The 19,927-nt window shown below is 42.2% G+C and overlaps 1 protein-coding gene across 1 annotated transcript in view; it reads left to right on the forward strand.

Moving 5' to 3' along the window:
• The first annotated feature begins 7,518 nt into the window (after positions 1-7,518).
• The window catches only part of NCOA1 (nuclear receptor coactivator 1), a 238,721-nt gene continuing 226,312 nt past the window's right edge, over positions 7,519-19,927 (forward strand). The window contains exon 1 of the mRNA XM_036262485.1: positions 7,519-7,845. The gene's annotated coding sequence lies outside the window, so the exon portion shown is untranslated. The remainder of the gene's footprint in view (positions 7,846-19,927) is intronic.

The raw sequence follows: 19,927 nt of genomic DNA on the forward strand, positions 1-19,927 counted from the left end.
GTTCTGTATCACTAATCTGTGTGTAGTGCAATGCCTTGCCTATGGTAGGTATTTAGTAATATTTATTGAATGAATGAAGGAACCAGAAGTAAATTTAGAGAAATGCTTGGAATTTATATTCATCAGATTTCTTTTACTGATAAGGCTGCTTAAATACATAACAAAAGAGTTTTTAAAAAGATTATCTTTTCAATTTCATGTCTATGAAAGGAAAGGAAAGAAATACTAATATGTTAACAGTTGTGGTGTCTGAGTCATGAACTACAGGTAATTTCTATTTTCATTTACCAACTTCTCTGTATGTTCTTAGTTTTCTACAATAACCATAATCAAGGAGAAATGATTTGTTTAAAGGATCATCCTGAGAGAGCAAGTTATAAATCCAAAGGAATGAATCTGTTGTTGAAATTGCAGTTAAGCTTGGGGGCGGGGTATGTCTGGCATTGCTCAAAGCTCACAGCACAGACCACTGCCAATCCAGTCCTACAAATACAACTAGCTTTGGTATTCAGACTTCAAAAGCAGCCACTGCAAGTCTGACTGAAACCTACATAAGTTAGGGAGGCACGACTGTGTTTTATATCGTTCATGCTTGAGAAAATAGATGATATTGTTATCCTGGGAGGGTGCAAAGAAAGCAGTCATTGAAGTGTGTTTTTAGTAGGAAAACAGTTAAAACAACCAAAATGTCCATTATAGAGAATGTGATCCCCAAAATTCATATGTAAAAACCAAAGGAAATGTATGGTTCCATCATCTTCTTGGTTAAGACTAGAATGCGTGGATAATGTTCACCTTAGGAGAAGCCGGACAGTTGTTTTGACTAAAAGGTGTGAAGTGGTCATTCAGGAAAGGAAAACTGTCTTTCAAACATGATCACACCTACATTGCCACTGGGTCAGGGACACATTGGAGCTGCATTGGAGAATTCACTACCAAGCACGAAGCAAGATGATGTTGCTAAGTACTTAGCTCTGAAAAGTGAATTAACTAATGTGGAAGCTAAGAATATTTAAAAAAATAACTGCTGTCTATTGTATAGGAATCAAGTTACAGCAACTAATAAACAAGACCCAACAAAGAGATCAGAAAACCTGGTATTTGATAATGGAACACTATGACACAGTAATTTCTTTACTTGGATTTAATAAGTCAACTTCCTGCCTGGCCAGTGTGGCTCAGTGGTTGAGCATCGACCCATGCACCAAGAGGTCGCTGGTTCAATTCTGGTCAGGGCACATGCCCAGCTTGTGGGCCCGATCCCCAGTGGGGGCATGAAGGAGGCAGCTAATCAATGTTCTCCCTCATCAATGTTTCTTTCTCTCTCTTCCTCTCTCTCTGTAATATATAAAAAAAAATAGATAGATATAAATTTATATATTTATATATTTATATATTTATAATTTATATCTATCTATAGATATAATTTTTAAATAGATATAAATTATAAAATCAATCAATCAATCAACTTCCTGGGCAAAAAGTTTTACTACCCAAGTAACAGCTTAGAGGGTACTAGGACAAAAATAAACTCTAAGAAACTTAATTCAAAAATCATTATCATTTGGAGGCAAAAACTGTTTAATATTTAATAGTTAAAAATAAATTTCTAAGATGCTCCAAATGAAGCCCTATGTTTATGTAATACCGACTTCTATTTAATACCACATGCTAGAAGATAGTAACCTTTAACAGAGTTCAGATGCAGTTTAAATAAAGCAATGTTTTGATCAGTTCAAAGTAAAGCATGGCTGTGTATAAAGGGCTCAACCTCCAGTCTGCACCGCTAAGTGGACCCAAGGTTGTGTTGCTCTGGAAACAATAAAGTTCAGATAGATGCAGAATGTTTGTACAGTGACCCTCTTATTTATAACTCTATGCCTGGGTTGTAAATCAAGGCCACATCTCTGTCAGAAAGGACTTAGATTCTCCAGGCAAGAGACAGATGCTTCGTTCTTACTGATATAATTACACACACCAAAGTTTCTGATATCTATGATTGTAGAGAACAAAGTTTCTCAGTGAGTAGGAAAGCAGTAGTCACTCAAATAAGGCAGCTATTATGACATTTTACAGCTGCAGTATGTCCTTAGGGGACACTGTATTCTGTTAACTGTGCAGCTGGCTTTATCTGTGCCTATTCTTCTAGCCTGATGAATGGCTGGGCAGATTGTTACCTTCTTGGTTTAAGCTAATTTTTACTTTCTTATGGGCAAACAGTATACAAAGTGCTTTGCTTATGTTATTTCATTCAATCTTTGCAACAATTCTTTGCTAGCATCCTATTTACCAATGAGGACACTGAGACTTGGAGGTGTTTAAAGTGGTTAGTTCAAAGTCACACTGCTGGTAGGTGGCAGAGCCATTTCAAACCCAGGTCTGCCTAACTCTAAACCTAATCTTCTTAATGTCTATACTTCAAGCAAATGTAGAAATTAAACACTATTCAAAGGAAAATTGACAAAATTCATTTTGTGAGAAAGTGGCAGGACCCTAGATTAGAACAATTTTCCTGGAGGTCAGTTTGGGAAATCTATAGTAAAAAAAAAAAAGCACATACTCTGCCCTGGCTAGTGTGGCTCAGTTGGGTGAGCATTATCCCATGCAGGAGGTTGCCAGTTCAATTCCCAGTCAGAGCATGTGCCTGGGTTGCAGGCTCAATACCCAGTAGGGAGCATGCAGGTGGTAGCCAATAGATGGTTCTCTCTCACTGATGTTTCTCTTTCTCTCCCTCTTCCTCTCTCTCACTAAAATCAATAAAAACATATTTTTTAAAAAAAGGATGTAGCTTTTAAGCCAGCAATTAATCTTCTAGGAATTTAATTTTTAAACTGTGCATGCATTAGAATTACAGAATTATTTGTAAAAATAAACACATAAATAAATAAATAAATAAAAACAGAAACAATGTAAACATTTTCCAGTAAGGGATTAATTAATTAAATAATTAAAGAGATACACAATGTAAGAGTATTCAGCCATTTTAATGATGAAAGTATATTGTACAATAAAGGACACCTGATTATCAATGAGCATTTATAGTGTGATTCTATTATATAAAATTGAATACCTTACTGTATTTGTATTTGCACATATACAGTTGATGTGTGGAAAGGTGTTCTCTATGTTTTCTCTGGCTCAATAGTTTGTGTTTTTACTTCTTTGTACTTTTTAAATTTTTTGAATATTTTATAAATTTGTTTCATTATTACAAAACAAAAACTATTTGAAAAATAAAAAACAGTATCAAAGTTAAATCAGTTCTTGCTTCAGTAACTGGAGTTACATGGACTGTAGCCAAATGTTTTTTTAGAACTGGGAATCTATTATGCTTTGGAGAAAATTCAACAGGTATGTTATAGATCTTGATCAAATAACTAGTATGTTTCTGTTCTACCATAGGATTATTACTATTATTATTATTGTTATTTTTGTTCACCCTCACCCAAGAATTTTCTATTGATTTTTAGATAGAGTGGAAGGGAGGGAGGGGAAGGAGAGAGAGAAACATTGGTGTGAGAGAGACACATCAATTCGTTGCCTCCTGCACAACCCCAACCAGGGCCAGGGATGGAACCTGCAATCCAGGTACATGCTCCTGACTGAGAATCAAACCTGCAACCCTTTGGTCCAGGGGCCAATGCTCTAACCGTTGAGTCAAACTGGCCAAGGCCAAAGGATTATTATTAATGTATGGGGTCAATAGGACCTGAACTAAAACCAGATCTATATGGGTTATAAAAGTTAAATGTCTAACATTTTCATTTAACAACTCTCTTCATAGCACTTTCATTTCATTGGAGTCAGTCCTACTTGTTTTTTTTTTTTTTTTTTTTTTTTTATCATCCTCACCCGAGGACATTTTTCCATTCTTTGTTCAGATAGAGTGGGATGGAGAGAGAGGAACAGAGAGAGAGAGAAACATCGACGTGAAGGGACACATCGAGTGGTCGCCACCCGCACAACCAACCAGGGCCGGGGACAAACTGCAACCGAGGTACATGCCCTTAGCGGGAACCGAACCCGGGTCTCTCCGGACCGCAGGCCGATGCTCTAACCGCTGAGCCAAACCGGCCAGGGCAGTCCTACTTGTTGACTGGCATTGTAATTTGGGAGGAAAGGAACTTTCACTTACATGGCTAATGTAAATAGATTTCTGAGAGGCAGCTGTGGGGTCCAAGGAGTAAACCTAATAAATATTTTGCCCCTACATTAATAGTCCCTGGGGGGTTAGTTGTAGTAAAGGAAGTGGGCCTTTTTAGGAAAAGTAGTTGGAGCCAGAGAAGTATTGAAAATAGCCTAAGAAGAGAAGGCCAATTGGGAGAAATAAAAGTGGATTATAAGCTCATGAAAAGATGCTCAACATCACTAATCATTAGGGAAATGCAAATGAAAACTACAATGAGATACCACCTCACACCCATTTAGGATGGCTACTATAAAAAACAAACACACAGCCATGGCCAGTTTGGCTCAGCAGTTAGAGCATCGGCCTGCGGACCAATGAGTCACAGGTTCGATTCCGGTCAAAGGCAAGTACCTGGGTTGCGGTTCGTCCCCAACTGGGGCCAGGGTCATGTGGGAGGCAACCAGTTGATGTGTGTCTCTCACGTTGATGTTTCTCTCTCTCTCTCCCTCCCTCCCACTCTATCTGAAGATAAATAGAAAAATATCTTCAGGTGAGGATTAAAAACAAACAAACAAAAAAACGCACAGACCACAACAAACATTGGCAACAATGTGGAAACAGTGGAGCCCTTGTGCATTATTGGTGAGAATGTAAAATGGTACAGCTGCTGTGGAAAACAGTAAGAAGATTCCTTTAAAAATTTAAAAATATAATTACCATATGACCCAGAAATTCCACTTCTGGATATATACCCAAAATAATTAAAAGCAGAGTCTCAAAGAGATATTTATACAACCATGTTCATTCAGCATTATTCACAATAGCTAAAATGTGGAAACAACTCAAGTGCCCACTGATGGAAGAATGGATAAGCAAAATGTGGTATCTATATAACTGAATATTATTCAGCCTTAAAAAGGAAGGAAATTATGCAATATGCTACAACATGGATGAACCTTGGGGACTTTCTGTTAAGTGAAATAAGTTAATTGCAAAAAGATAAATGCTGTATGATTCCATTTACATTGTCAAAATCATAGAGACAGAAAGTATAATGGTGGTTGCTAGAGGCTGGGGGATGGGAGTTATTGTGTAGGAGGTACAGAGTTTCAGTTTTACCAGATGAAAAGAGTTCTAGAGATGGGTGATAGTGAGGCTGCACCACAATGAGAATGTATGTAAGACCACTGCACTGTACACTTAAAATGGTTAAGCTGGTGAATAATATGTGTATTTTAACATGCACAAAAAACAAAACAAAACTGGGTTATAATTGTTTTTGGTAAGTGGTTATGATTTGTAGAAAAAGTCAATGGGTTTTACTTAAGAAGGAGTGTTACCCAGTAAAAAATTCTTTTCTTTAGCATCTATGGATAGTTATGACAATATAAGTAATACCTTACATTTCATTCATCATTTAACAAAATCTCACCACTGCATGTCCTAAGGACGTTTTAAAGTTAACTGGCCCTGAGCTGCAGGCATGGGGCCGAAGGGGTGGGGGGAATGAGGGATTGCTGGAAGAAGGTAATGTAGGTATTATTAACAATTGAAGCTGTGGAAACAAACTAAGTTGATCTAAGTGAGAGGAAAGGAGGGTAAAGAATAAAACCTTGAGGATACCAACTTTTATGGCTTTGTAATAAAGGAGAAGCCAAGGAAAGTACTAGCAAAGGGAAGGTCAGAAAATAGGTAGAGAAAGGAGAATGATGTAGAAGAAAGGAGAGGAGAGTTTCAAAAAGGAGTTAGCAGCATCAAGCGCTGTAGAAAGACCACATGATGGAGGACTGAAGTGTCCACTGGATTTGGCAATCAGCAGTCACTACAGGGTAGCCCCAACAGGAGTCAGCATTACCTGTGCAAGTGGCTGGCTCACTTGTAGGCACCTTCACATAGTCTGGATTGGACTAGAGTGGGAGGCAGGTCCTACATAAAGTAACTGACCTGGCTCTTATTGGGGATGGGAAGTCTGCAGGTTTCTAGAGGTCTTGCTAAACCAGGTAAGGGCGAGAATGCACCTAGGGTCCCAGTAACTGGTTTTTGCCAAGAATCAGTTGAATGAATATATAAATGAATGAATATATGAATGAATGTGGGTTGTTTCATGCTAAAGACAGGAAGATGTTGATCTAGGGCATGGCCCTGGATGGAGGCAGGATGGAGTACCTGCCTCTAGAAGAAGTTGCCTACCGCCTCAGAAAGGGGCCAGGGAGGTTGGTGTTTTCTAGGCAAAATCAGGTTTCATTTTGAAGGGTGTGTGTGTGCGTGTGCATGTGTGTGTGTGCAAGGATTTACAGAGGTTGCTTTAGGATAGAAAACACTGCAAGAGAAACAGTGGAAGACGTTGGGGGACAGGCATCAGGACGGGGTTGAGGTAGGGGAAGACAGCTAACTGGGAATAAGAGTGCAGGGAAGGATAGATGTGCGCTTCACAGAGCACTTCTGCGACCAGTGACTCATTCATCCTTAGGACAAGCGGGAGAGAGATCGGTATTATATTGCCAGCCTTTGGAATGAGGGACACTTTCCAGATAAAGCCATCATGGCTCAGAAAGCCTGTTCAGCAGCTGTTTGATTCCTCTGGTGACAAGAAACACTCTACTTTTGGAAGTAGCACTAACATTATGGAATTTTTTTTTAAAGCCGGTAGAAAAGAAGAAAGGTGTGGGCCCCCTTGAGGGGAAAGTTCTGTCAATGTTAGACATCTGGAGTAATTCATAGAACTGCAGAGACAGATGTGTCAGTCAGATCTTTTCATCTGTAAAACGAAGTGGGCAGATGATCTTTCTTTCCCCTTGTCTAACAGCCCGTGAAATCATCTCGGTAACCACCTCCCAATTTTACAGAATAAAAAACGAGGCCCGCGGGATGTGTTTCGCTCAAATTACTGCAGGGACAGGCCCAGAACCGACTCCTCCCCGGCTCTCGCCGCTCCGCAACCTTCTCGGAAAGATAGGAGCTGCGGGAGGCTGCAGGCCGGGCGGCCTAGCTGAAAGCACCCTGGGGCTGGAGGCCGCTTCCCGGCAGCAGTCGGAGGAACGCCCCGAGGGGAGGGCAAGAGTTAGGGCCTCCTTTCCCACACTTCGTTAGGACGAGGGCCGGGGTGGGGAGCGCGACACCCTCCCTGGGGCCTGCGGCCGGCAGAGGGCGCGGGGCGGCTCCTCGCTCCGCCGCCCGGCGGGTGGGGAGCACGCTGCCCGGCGCGCGCCGTCGGAGCTCCCGGGCACCAGGTCGCCGCGGCCCGGACTGCCCCAGAGCGCAAGGGCAGCGCGGCGGGTGGGGCGGGGCGGCGGGGAGCGGGCGGGGCGGGGCGGGGCACGGAGGGGGCGGGGCCGCGAGCGGGGGGCGGCGGCGGCGGCGGCGGCGGCGGCGGCGGAGGAGGAGGAGAACATGGCGGCCGCGGAGAGCGGCTGAAATGCCTGTTCTTCAGGCCAGGCGAGCCGGAGTCTGACGCGATTCGCCCAGCCCTCCCCTCCGACGGCTGGACCGCAGCCTCGAGCGCCTCGGCCTCTCTGTTCCTTGTTGCTTCCTCGAGCGGAGCCTGCGCCGGGTCCGTTCTGCATCCCCCTGCGGGGGGACCCCTGCTCCGGAGGAGGGGGCCAGAGAGCCGCGGCGGCGGCGGGCTCCCGGCCCGAGGAGTCGCGGAGGCTGCGGTGGTGCCGCCACGGTCGCGGGCGAGCACGGCGCCCGTCAGCACGACCCGGAGGCGGCGGCAGGTGAGTGGCGGGCGCCTAGCCTCCCAGTGGGTGCAGCTGTCACGAGCCGCGCGGCCGCCGAGGCCCTAGGGGGCGGGGAGCAGCTGGCGCCCCTCCGCCCCCTGTTCTCCTTTCTCTCCGTTCCGTTCCCCCTCCCACTTTCCCCGATTTCTCCCTCGGCCTCGCGCGGCTGGAAGGGGCGGAGGTCGCAGCTGTCACGGGCACCAGCTGGGGGCTGCACCGCGGAGGGAAATTGCTGCAGCAGCGACTTCTCTGCCCCCTTTCCCAGTTGCCCTAGTTAGCGCGGACAGGGCGAGCATCCGCGGACAGTGCCCGAGGCTCGCGGCCGCCGGCCCGGCGTGGGGAGCGGCGCCCCGAGCCCGCCGGCGCTCCCCGCCGCCGAGAGGGGGAGCCGGAAGTCGGCACGGGCGCCCCTCGGCCGGCGAGCGCGGTGACCTTGGCCGGCGGGTTCACCTCTCGGAGTCTCGCTTGCCCGGACTGCGAAATGGGGATGACCATAGCGTGCCTTTCGGTAAGCGCAGCCTTCGACGGCGCTTCTGTTTACCCCAGCACACTGGCTTTTTCGTTCTCCCGACGAGGGATTTCGGAGGCAGACATGGGATGGATAGGTGAGATTTTCCTACTAGGGCTAGGGTTTGGTCCCCTTCCCAGCATTCTGCTGAAAGGACCTTGGAAGGGAAGCAAACATGTTGATTGGACGATTGGGAGGTGGGATAGTTAATGGTCAGCGACAGAACTCTAGCCGTTCCCTGGTTTCTCCGAAAAGAAATGGAGAAACCGGACACCAGGGTCCCTAGTGCTTACCTACCCACCCAGCTATGGTTTTCTCTCCCCCTTGTTTTAATGTATTTATTTACTTATTTTAAAGCAGTCAGTCCCATGGGCTAGAATCTGCCTGGGCTGACGATGTTAGAGAGAGACGGAGGGTTTGACAATAAAGCCTGAGTGTGTGACAAGGACAGTCCACGGTGCTGTGGCTGCAGAGTTTGGTGGGGAGGAAAACTTTAAGCTGAAGAATCTTTTAGCCTTTCATGCTTGGCTCTCTTTTATTATAGAGGCTTTGAAGAGGCAGGTGTCCTTGTGGAGAAGGTGACTTTTTTTTTTTCTTTTAAGAGGGTGAGTTTTTTAAGTTGAGTGTGATGATAGTGAATGAAGGGTTCTTGAGTGAATTGCAGCCCCAGCACCCTCTGTAGATGCCCACAGTAATCTCTGTGGGAGGATTTGTGAGGGCTGAGGCTTACACTTAAGTGATTAAGAAATCAAATGTCTGTGTAAAACATCACTGTGGGGAAGTTTAAATTATACTGGACGGTTGAAAGGATGGGTTTCAAGGGTTAAATTTGTTTGAGGTGTGTCTCCTCTTCTAGAATTGGTTGGAGGTTAGTCTCAAAAAAAAAAAAAGTTGGCCAAAGGGGCCTCTCAGCTTATTTCACAGAAGCTATGATGTAGTAGGAAGGAGGTCAGATTTCTTCATGTTGAGAATAATGTGAAAAGAAAGTATTTGCTTGGATCTTTTGGCTCTTCAACTAGAAAAAGTTTTGGGTTAAAGGTAGCAGTGGGGTGTGATTCAGCTTAATAAATGGGCATTCCTTGAAATGTTTGTTATAAACTAAATACAATTGGAAGTGTGTCTGTTTTATCTCCTGTACTTTGTGGAAAGGTCTAATTTGGTTTAATGAGCTAGTGTCTGAAATGTTTTCCCTCCATTTCTTATTCAGACTTTATGCTTGGGGAACAGTGGATCAAAAAGGGAATATACGGCCCTGGCCAGTTTGGCTCAGTGGTTAGAGCATCGGCCTGCGGACCAGAGAGTCCCGGGTTCAATTCCTGCTAAAGGCACCTACCTCGGTTGCAATTTATCCCCAGCCCGGTTGGAGTCATGTGGGTGGCGACCACTCGATGTGTCTCTCACATTGATGTTTCTCTCTCTCTCTTTCCCCCTCTCTCACTCCCGCTGTATGGGAAGATAAGTGCAAAAAAAATATCCTCAGGTGAGGATAATAATAATTTAAAAAAAGGGAATACACGGTTTGGAGAGAAAATGCAAGGGTGTTGCATATAGGAACAGGTGTTTGGTTTGGTTTCTATAGACATCTTGCACTGCTATTTTATTACATTTATTTAACACTCAGTGAAGTTTGATTTTTAAGGTATAAAACTTGAATTTTGCATACTTTATAGTTAATCTCTTCCTCATTTCTTTCTGAGAAAATCTGTAGGATTGTGTCTATTAAATTGCTTCTTGTGTAGTTTAAGCCAAGGGCGTATTTTAGATCTGCATTTTTTTGGGTAAGTGGTTTTATTGGAAAAAAGTGCCTGATAGAACTAATGGTGATTGTTCCACTTAAACTGGGTTATATAGACAATGCATTTTACTCCCTCTTTCTGCCAACATTTGTTTTTCTTTCTCCCTCAATTCCAGGGTTTCATTTCTAGAAATCTAGGCTGGAAACCGAAGCAGCAGTTTGTATTATCCCAAGAATTTGCTTATGCCAGGAAGTTGTAAGGAAGCATGAAGTGGATGTGATATAAAGATATTGCTACTACTGAAGACATTTAACTGTTGAGGGAGTGTAGGGTCAAACTTTAATTTTTGTTGAATTTCCTGTTTTCTATGTATGTGTTAATTTTTTGGTGGGCAGAGGATTGGGTTGCTATGGTGCTGACTAGTATATATTGTGAAAGCACTGGCAAAATTTCGTGCTTTCTCTCTATAGGGCAGGGTGGTAAACAAGCCTAAATAATTTAAAGATGTTCCCAGGATGGAATGTTCTCTGCATGTACTCTTGATCCTGTTAATCCAGTGCTCGGTCTTCACCAGGACTAAATGTTGAGTAAGTGAGAAGGGTGGTGTAGAGGTGCTGAAAGGTGGAGTGGGGAAGAGAGGATATTGGACATTCTTTGAAAATCTTTTCTCTATTGTATTATATATCAGAATATGATTTATAGTTGAATTAATTTTTTTAATCCTCATTTGAGGATATTTTTCTGTTCTTTTTTTTTTTTTATCCTCATCTGAGGACATTTCTTCGTTTTTTGTTCAGATAGAGTGGGAGGAAGAGAGAGAGAGAGAAACATCTACATGAAAGGGACACATCAAGTGGTTGCCTCCCGCATTACCCACCCAGGGCTGGGGACAAACTGCAACTGAAGTACATGCCCTTAGTGGGAACCAAACCCCCGTCTCTCTGGACCGCAGGCCGATGCTCTCACTGCTGAGCCAAACCAGCCAGGGCTCATAGTTGAATATTAAAGAACATTTTAGCCCTCTTTTCTCTATAGTCATCTATTTTATATACCCTCCCTAGAGAAATATTACCTGTGTTCCTTATTTTAGTTTGTCTTTTTTGCTTCATCATCCAAGGGCTCCACATTGTTTGAATATGTTGCATATCTTATGGAGTTTGTTGGCTTTAAACTATATGGCTTAATGTAGCCTTCATTTTGGGGCAAGGATGGGAGGTCAGTAAAAGTGCATACCACTGAGTAGAATCCTCTAAGTCATGAGGTGTAGATCCTCAAGATGCTCATTATTGCCTTTGCAGGGATTTTTGCTTTCTGTATATGATAATCACAGGAATTCTCGGAGGGCCATCCAGTTGCTTTCATGGCAGAGGTCCAAAAACATGTGGTGGGCTTCTTTTATTTCCTTTTTTTTTTTAATCCTCACCCGAGGACATTTTTTGATATTTTGTTCAGATAGAGCGGGGGAGAGAGAGAGAGTGGAAGAGAGGGAGAGAGATGAAGAGAGAGAGAGAGAGAGAGAGAGAGAAACATCGACGTGAAAGGGACACATCGAGTGGTTGCCATCCGCCTGACCCATCTGGGCCGGGGACAAACTGCAACCGAGGTATATGCCCTTAGCAGGAATTGAACCTGGGTCTCTCCAGACCACAGGCCGACGCTCTGACCGCTGAACCAAACCGGCCAGGGCTGTGGTGGGCTTCTTTTTACATTCTGGGCTCAGAGGGGAATATGGGATTGGGTGAAATACATGTATTTCAGGAGTTAAAAGACAGAGCCCTATATCTCTTCTGGTCTGCAGAACTATACAAATTTCTCCCCACTTTTTACAACTTTCCTACCTATTTGGACAGACTAGACTATAGGGAGGGATTTCTTTATTGCTTTTCTTCCAGGTTAACCAGTAGCTTAGCCCCTGGTCACTGGTCACTGAGTATCTCGTGGTCTCTGACCTTCTTTCTCACCATTGGAGATGAGGGCTAGTCACTTTTCTCTTTTTTATATTTTGGTTAGACTTCATGCCTTTCTCTCAACATTGGGGTCAGAGGTCATAAAAAGGCTTAGAGGCAATTGGGTACCATTCTTGGTTGCTTAGTTTGAGAAGGAGGTACAGATTTTTTCTATAGTTGTGGACATTGTTTTCTGGGTGCACAGTGTTTGGATTAATATAGAATGATTACTTTCTACTTCTGCAGGATACATGATTGAACAAGAGAAATTATTATAAAATACTGACACCAACATATAAGTCCAATTCTAGAAGTGCAAGTAGAGTGGGCTGTTGTATCCATGCTTCCTCCCCCATACCCCCATCTGCAACACAGTATTTTTGAGGCTTCTTGAAGCGACAGGCTTTTAGAGAAACTTAGTGTAGTTTTCATATTTCAAAGATAAATAGCTTATGCCAAAACAGAAGCTGTAGTCACTCTAGGAGCTGTGGAAGACTTGAAATTAATCAGTCTGGTGATCCTCATTCTTAGATATACTACTTTGATCTAGTCACTCCTATGGATTTATTTTGGGGAAGTTGAACTTTGCTGAGAAGTCTTGAACCTGACCATTGGGAACAGGCAGACCATACTGCTAACCATAGGTGCAAGCACAGAAGTGAAACAAACCTATTAACAGGACCAGAATTTTAAAAACACTGAATTATCCAGTGTTTCTAGAGTGATACTTCATTTTTGTTTTTCTGGCTTGTAATTCTGAGGCAGTTTTTAAGTTTCTTTTGGAAATTGAGATTTGACCTTAGGGGATGGTGTTCATTCTTCCAGATACTTAGTAGATATAACCTTGGGCTAGTTATTTTATTAGAAAAAAGGTTTTTTTTCTTTATTGATTTTAGAGAGAGAGGAAGTGAGAGGGAGAGATAGAAACATTGATGAGAGAGAACATCGATTCGTTGCCTCCTGCATGCCCCCTACTGGGGGGCCCACAACCTGGGCATGTGTCCTGACCGGGAATTGAACAGGCTACCTCTTGGTGCTTGGGTCAATGCTCAGCCGTTGAGCCTGGGCTAGTTATTGAACCACATTAAACCTCAGGTTTTTTGTTTGTTTGTTTTTATCCTCACCCGAGGACATTTTTCCATTTTTTGTTCCGGTAGAGTGGGAGGGAGAGAGAGGAACAGAGAGAGAGAGAGAAACATCGATGTGAAAGGAACACATCGAGTGGCTGCCACCCGCACGACCGACCAGGGCTGGGGACAAACTGCAACCGAGGTACGTGCCCTTAGCGGGAACCGAACCCAGGTCTCTCAGGACCGCAGGCCGATGCTCTAACTGCTGAGCCAAACCGTCCAGGGCTAAACCTCAGGTTTTCATGTTTAAAATTGAAATAGTGTACTAACGCTCATATTGCGTGATCTTGAACAAATTATATTAAATAACATGATGTGTCTAGCATAATGATTGGTACCTAGTATGACTTTAATAATGTTTTTTTTTCTTTTTCCATAACCTAAACCCATCACCAAATTCTCTGATTCTTTCATTTGCAGTTTATTGGATTTCCCCTCCTTATTTCTGGTTCTATGATCTGGTCCTCATGTCATCAACTCTGTGGGCCTGAGTTTCTTTATCATTAAATGAGCATATTGGTCTGATTTCACATTTCTTCTTGTGCTAAAATTCTGTGATTTGTAGGTTTATAGCTGTTTGCCTGCATGCATTTGCCTCTCTAATACATCCTACATATTTATGCTGAAAAAGTTCCTTCCTAAACTGTTTTTTGATGTTATTGTTTTTAGTGGAGACTCTGTGGACAAATTTATCAAATGTAAATCATTTGAAATGTTGTATTTCTTATCCAGAAAATTTGCTGCAGCTTGCATATACAGAAATACTTTGTAAACTGTAAAGTGCTCTACAAGTGAAGAATGTATTATAATGCCCTGGCTGGTGTTGCTCAAAGGTTAGAGCATTGGCCCACACACTGAAGGGTCATTCATGGGTTCGATTCCCAGTCAAGAGCATGTACCTGAGTTATAGGTTCAATCCCTGGCCCTGGTTAGGGGGCATGTGGGAGGGAACCAATCAATACGTCTCTCTAACATTGATGTTTTTCTCTCTCTAAAAATCAGTGGAAAAAATATCCTTGGGTAAGGATTAACAACAACAAAAAGAATGTATTATAATCACCCATAGATATCTTCTTTGATTTTACATGTTTTATTTGTTTATTTAAATTGTATTTCATTTTCCTTTATCTCTTGACTTTCAAAAACAGTCAAAGCAGGTATGTTCTCTAGAAAGTTTGATTTTCCTCTCTCCCTTAGCATCAGTTACTCAGTTTGTTCTATATATTTCTTTCCTCCTTTTTATTTTTATTTTTTTTTTATTTTTATTTTTTTTATCCTCACCCGAGGATATTTTTCCATTTTTTTGTACAGATAGAGTGGGAGGGAGAGAGAGGAAGAAACATCGACGTGAAGGGACACATCGAGTGGCTGCCACCCGCACAACCAACCAGGGCCGGGGACAAACTGCAACCGAGGTACGTGCCCTTAGCGGGAACCGAACCCGGGTCTCTCCGGACCGCAGGCCGACGCTCTAACCGCTGAGCCAAACTAGCCAGGGCCCTCCTTTTTTTTTTTAAATGACTCTCTTTTTAGTGTATGTTGAATTACTTTTTTCAATTAGATCAAGACATCCTTGAGATGGCATGAACAGCCCTGGCCGGTTTGGCTCAGCGGTTAGAGCGTCGGCCTGCGGTCCGAAGAGACCCGGGTTTGGTTCCCGCTAAGGGCGCGTACTTCGGTTGCAGTTTGTCCCCGGCCCTGGTTGGTCGTGCAGGTGGCAGCCACTCAATGTGTCCCTTTCATGTCGATGTTTCTCTCTCTCTCTCCCCCTCTCACTCTATCTGTACAAAAATTGGAAAAATGTCCTCGGGTGAGGATAAAAAAAAAAAAAAAAAGAGATAGCATGAACAACATTTAAAGTAAAGGGGCTTTAATAGTAATGTAGGACAGCCTCCTTAATATTACAGATGAAAGCCAGGCATATACTGTAATTTTCATGGGTAACTGTGTAGTGGCATTACTTGGGCAAGAACCTAGGAATTTGACGCTCATCCCCTGCCCTGGTCGGGGTCTTGAGGGAGGCAACCAGTTGATGTTTCTCTCTCCCTTTTCCTCCCTCTCCCTCCCTCTTCCTTCTACTCTATCTGAAGATAAATAGAAAAATATCCTCAGGTTAAGATTAAAAAAAAATTACAAAAGTGCTTGGAGAGAAATGTCTGCTTTTCTTGTATGACCCTCATTCAGAGTCAGCAAATACTGAGTGATGTCTCTGTGACACACTGTATTCAGGTATTATGCTTGTTCTGCATATTACATTTTATAAACAAGGAAACAAGGGTCACAGAGGTTAAGTGACTGGTGTAAGATCACACAGCTTGTAGGTATTCAGGATGACATTTGAGTCTAGGTCTTCTGATCTGACATCACACGCATACCTTTAAATCGGCATCTCTCCAAACAGGTTTGTCACACTTGGCCACATTGTAGCCCTCTTTCCCTTTCTGGATTCTCTGTTCTATAGATGTGCAGTTAGGACTCCTGCAATCTCATTGCTTTCTGATGATGCAGGAGCCATATATATCAGTTACTTAATGAATGTGTCACTTTAAGATCTTTCTGCTGTTTCTTATCTCACCTTTGTACTTTTTTTTTTTAGAGAGAGATTGGAAGGGAGAGAGAGATAGGAACATTGATATGCCAGAGAGACATCAATTGGCTGCCTCCTGCATGCTTCCTCCTAGGGATCTAACCCACAACCACGGCATGTGCCCTGACTGGGAATCGAAAAAGGACCTCGCAGTCCATGGGATGATGCTCAATCCACTGAGCCACACCAGCCGGGCACACCTTTGTACTTTAGTTACATTGATTCTTTGGTGCTTCTGTCTAGGTAAGCTTATCTTTGAATGGTTGGTTTTGGATTCTTAGCAATAAAATACTGCCTCCAGTTTTTTTAGTAAATAACTAAAGCTTAGGATTTTGTTTTGTTTTCCACTTGGAATAAATTGCTTGGTCATTCTCTGTCGCTCTACTTGTATTGTGAATGGTTGATCCTATTCTGATAGCTTTAGTATGTTACCTCTTACACTTTTAGTTTGCCTATATGGTTAAAATATTTACATGCTTTTATTATCAAGCATAGATGCAATTATTTAACAGTAGAAGATATTTTACTGTGAATGTATGTGTATGTATATAAAGATAACACAACATGTTTGATTAGAATGTTGAAGGATAAAATGTCCTTACTTTTTTAAAGCACCTGTAGGTGTAATCCTGGCTTTGCTTTGGTGAGTTTGAAGGGAACAAGGGAAAAGTTATTTGTTCTGGGAAGTCTAAGTTGTACCTCCCTCTCCATTCCAGATGGTACAGGAAGTCTGTAATTTAATTTCTAAGTAGTCACTCAATCATTCATTCAAGACATAGTTATGTGAGTACTTACTTTGTTCAAAGTGTTGTATTGTTAAAAGATAGGGAGTTAAATAAGATCTCGATCCTGTTCTTAAGGAGAGTATGAACTAAGAGAAGTGATAAGATGAACACAGAAATACCTATAATACTAATTTAATGTGATGAGTGCTATAAGAGAGGTACTAAAATAGTACTTGACGATTCAGGAAAGGAAGCAGTTTTTTTCTTTGAGAGAGAGCAGGGCAAATTTTGTGGAGGGTGTGGTGGTGGACACGAGCATTGAAGGCACGGGATGATGTCTATATGAGTGAGGGTGAGGAGAACAGTGTATTCAGGAAGATTAAATAGCAAAGATGAAAGAACAGAAATGCTTGGGGTTATTTAGGAAGTATGATGGGGGAAAGTGAAGGAGTGTGGTACCTGCTGAAGTGGGGGAGGGAAGGGAACCAGACATTCTAGGTACAGTAGCAAGACATAGAGGGATTTTAATGGAGAGAGGTGGTGGGGTATAGCAAAGTATGTATATCTGGAAGAAAATGAAAAATGTCTGTTTTCCAAATTTATGTAGCTCTTTTTTTTTTTTTAAATCCTCTTCCGAGGATTTATCTTTAGATAGAGTGGGGTGGGGGTGGGGGCAAGGAGAGACACATCAATATGAGAGAGACACATCGACCTGTTGCTTCCTGCACGACCCATACAGAGCTGGGGACTGAATTGCAACTGAGGTACGTGCCCTCGACTGGAATTGAACTCGAGACTCTTTGGTCCATGGCTGATGCTCTAACCGCTGAGCCAAACCGGCCAGGGCATAGCCCCTTTTTTTTTTTTTTGACAGTTTTTGTACCCTCAATTTTATGTTTTCATAGTTTTTGAAATGATTCCATATGCAAGGCTTACCACACTAGGAACTCAGTCATTTTTATGTATATTTGAGAACAGACTATTTTTTTGAAAATTGGTTTTAGAGCCCTGGCAGGTTTGGTTCAGCGGTTAGAGCATCGGCCCGAGGACCAAAGAGTCTTGGGTTTTATTATGGTCATGGGCATGTTCTTCCATTGCGGTTCTGTCCGTGGCCCTGGTTGGGTCCTGTGGGAGGCAACCAGTCGATGTGTCTCTCACATTGATGTTTCTCTCTTCCCCTTCCCCCCATCTTTCTCCCTCCCACTTTATCTGAAGATAAATGGAAAAAATATCCTTGGGTGAGGATTTAAAAAAAAAAAAAGATTTTAGAGAGAGAGGAAGGGAGATAGAGACAGACATCAATTTGTTGTTTCACTTATTTATGCATTCATTGGTTGATTCTTGTACATGCCCTGACCAGGGACCAAACTCCCAACCCTGGCACATCAGGACGACACTCCCTAAGCTACCTGGACAGGGCATATGTGTGTTTTTTTTTAAATAGAAGGTAGTATAAAATATTTTTCACTGGCTTACACTCTTTTTTGCAGGATCTATTTTTTAAATGATGTATTATCACTTGGCATCTTAATAGGATGCTGTGGACTTGTTAAGTGTAAAAATGTTGTGCCCTTGTATAAATATATCCATCTCACTGTATAAGTGAGATTGGTCATGCAAGTTGAAAGCCACTGGCTCTCAATATAGTTCATGATTTATTTTACTGATTTATTTATGCCTTGCCATGTCCAAAAAGGATTTAAGACAGGATATGTGATGAAGAATCTTGGACCTTTTTCCAGTCCTATTATTTGACTGAACCACTAGACAACATTGCACTGAGGGAACAGTGTTGAAGACAACTGGTATCACAGAAGGTGCTGCAGTTGTGTCTTTTGCCAAACTGGTAGCGATTCAGAGATGGATACAGTATAATTAGAGTACCTTTATTTTTTTATCCTCACCCGAGGACATTTTTCGATGTTTTGTTCAGACAGAGTGGGAGGGAGAGAGAGAGAGAGAAACTGCAACCGAGGTGCATGCTGTTAGCGGGAACTGAACCCGGGTCTCTCTGGACCGCAGGTCAACGCTCTAACCGCTGAGCCAAACTGGCCAGGGCTAGAGTACCTTTAAAGATAACTCCTCTAAACTTTGATAGATAGCTTTGGCCCTTGGGAGCCCAGGCCCATTTAGAGCAGTGGTCTCTGCAGTAGGGTTTACCTGAAATTATCTGGGAAATTTGAGGTCTGTAAAGAAGTTCATTTCCTTTCATTCAGTCTGTTGTGATGTTTCACAGTTTTTATAAGGGCATAGGGAATTGGATTTTTGGACTTATTATTTTAAATAATAGTCTCAACATACTTTGTATTATAGTAGGGAGTCACCATGCATATCTTTTGTATAATACTTTATAGAAGTTAACTGGTCATTTTGAGGCAAAGGGCTTAAGAATTGTCTAACTTAAAGATGACTAACTTGCCCTGGCCGGTTTGGCTCAGCGGTTAGAGTGTCGGCCTCCGGTTCAGAGAGACCGGGGTTCAGTTCCCACTAAGGGCGCGTACCTTGGTTGCAGTTTGTCCCCAGCCCTGGTTGGGTTGTGCGGGTGGCAGCCACTCGATGTGTCCCTTTCACGTTGATGTTTCTCTTTCTCTTTCTCTTCCTCTCTCTCCCTCCCACTCTATCTGAACAAAAAATGGAAAAAATGTCCTCCGGTGAGGATAAAAAAACAAATAAATAAAATAAAGATGACTAACTCATTTTTCTTTCACAAAAAACCAAATATCCCAAATTTATTGACATTTTCTGTGACAAGTGGCTATGAGTAGTATGCTACCTACCAGATATTTTAAAATAATAAACACATTTAATCTGTCTCTTTGGGATGATGGTAAGTTATTAACAGTGACTCAGAAAGTAACTACCTTTCAAAAACAAAATAAAATTCAATATTAAGGAAGAGATTATTGAAAATGGATATTTGGAACTACATATGTTATTACTGTATTTAACTGCTGAAAATGATGTGTGTTAACTTCAAGAACATTTTTATATAAATATACTTGAACTTGGAAACAACATTGTGTAACCTGTATAAAAACCTCGTAAGAAGGAGTTTTAGTGGTTTTCAGCCCATTGACTGAAAATATAAAAAGCCAGTACGTTCTGATTAGTTAGTAAGAACACCTGATGGTCACGAGGAAATATGGAAATCTACTAGTTGAATCTTAGTAAAAACTTTTGCATAATGGTGAATGGGATCAAATATTGAATGTCATGTTTTATTCAGTGCAGCAAGTGATGCAGTTCTTCCCTTTGGTTTTTCTCATCTTTGTGAAGTCTGTTTTTTGGCTATGATAACCATTAAAGTCAAATAAAATAGTTATTTATTATAAAAATGAATTGAATTTGGGACCAGACTTTCAAGTTGCTCTATTACAAGATGTGAAAGAAAAATTAAAAAAATAGCAGACCATGTTCAATCACATTACTCTCACCAGAAGTAGTAGT

This window comes from Molossus molossus, unplaced genomic scaffold, assembly GCF_014108415.1.
Source record: "Molossus molossus isolate mMolMol1 unplaced genomic scaffold, mMolMol1.p scaffold_m16_p_15, whole genome shotgun sequence".
Classification (NCBI taxonomy): domain Eukaryota; kingdom Metazoa; phylum Chordata; class Mammalia; order Chiroptera; family Molossidae; genus Molossus; species Molossus molossus.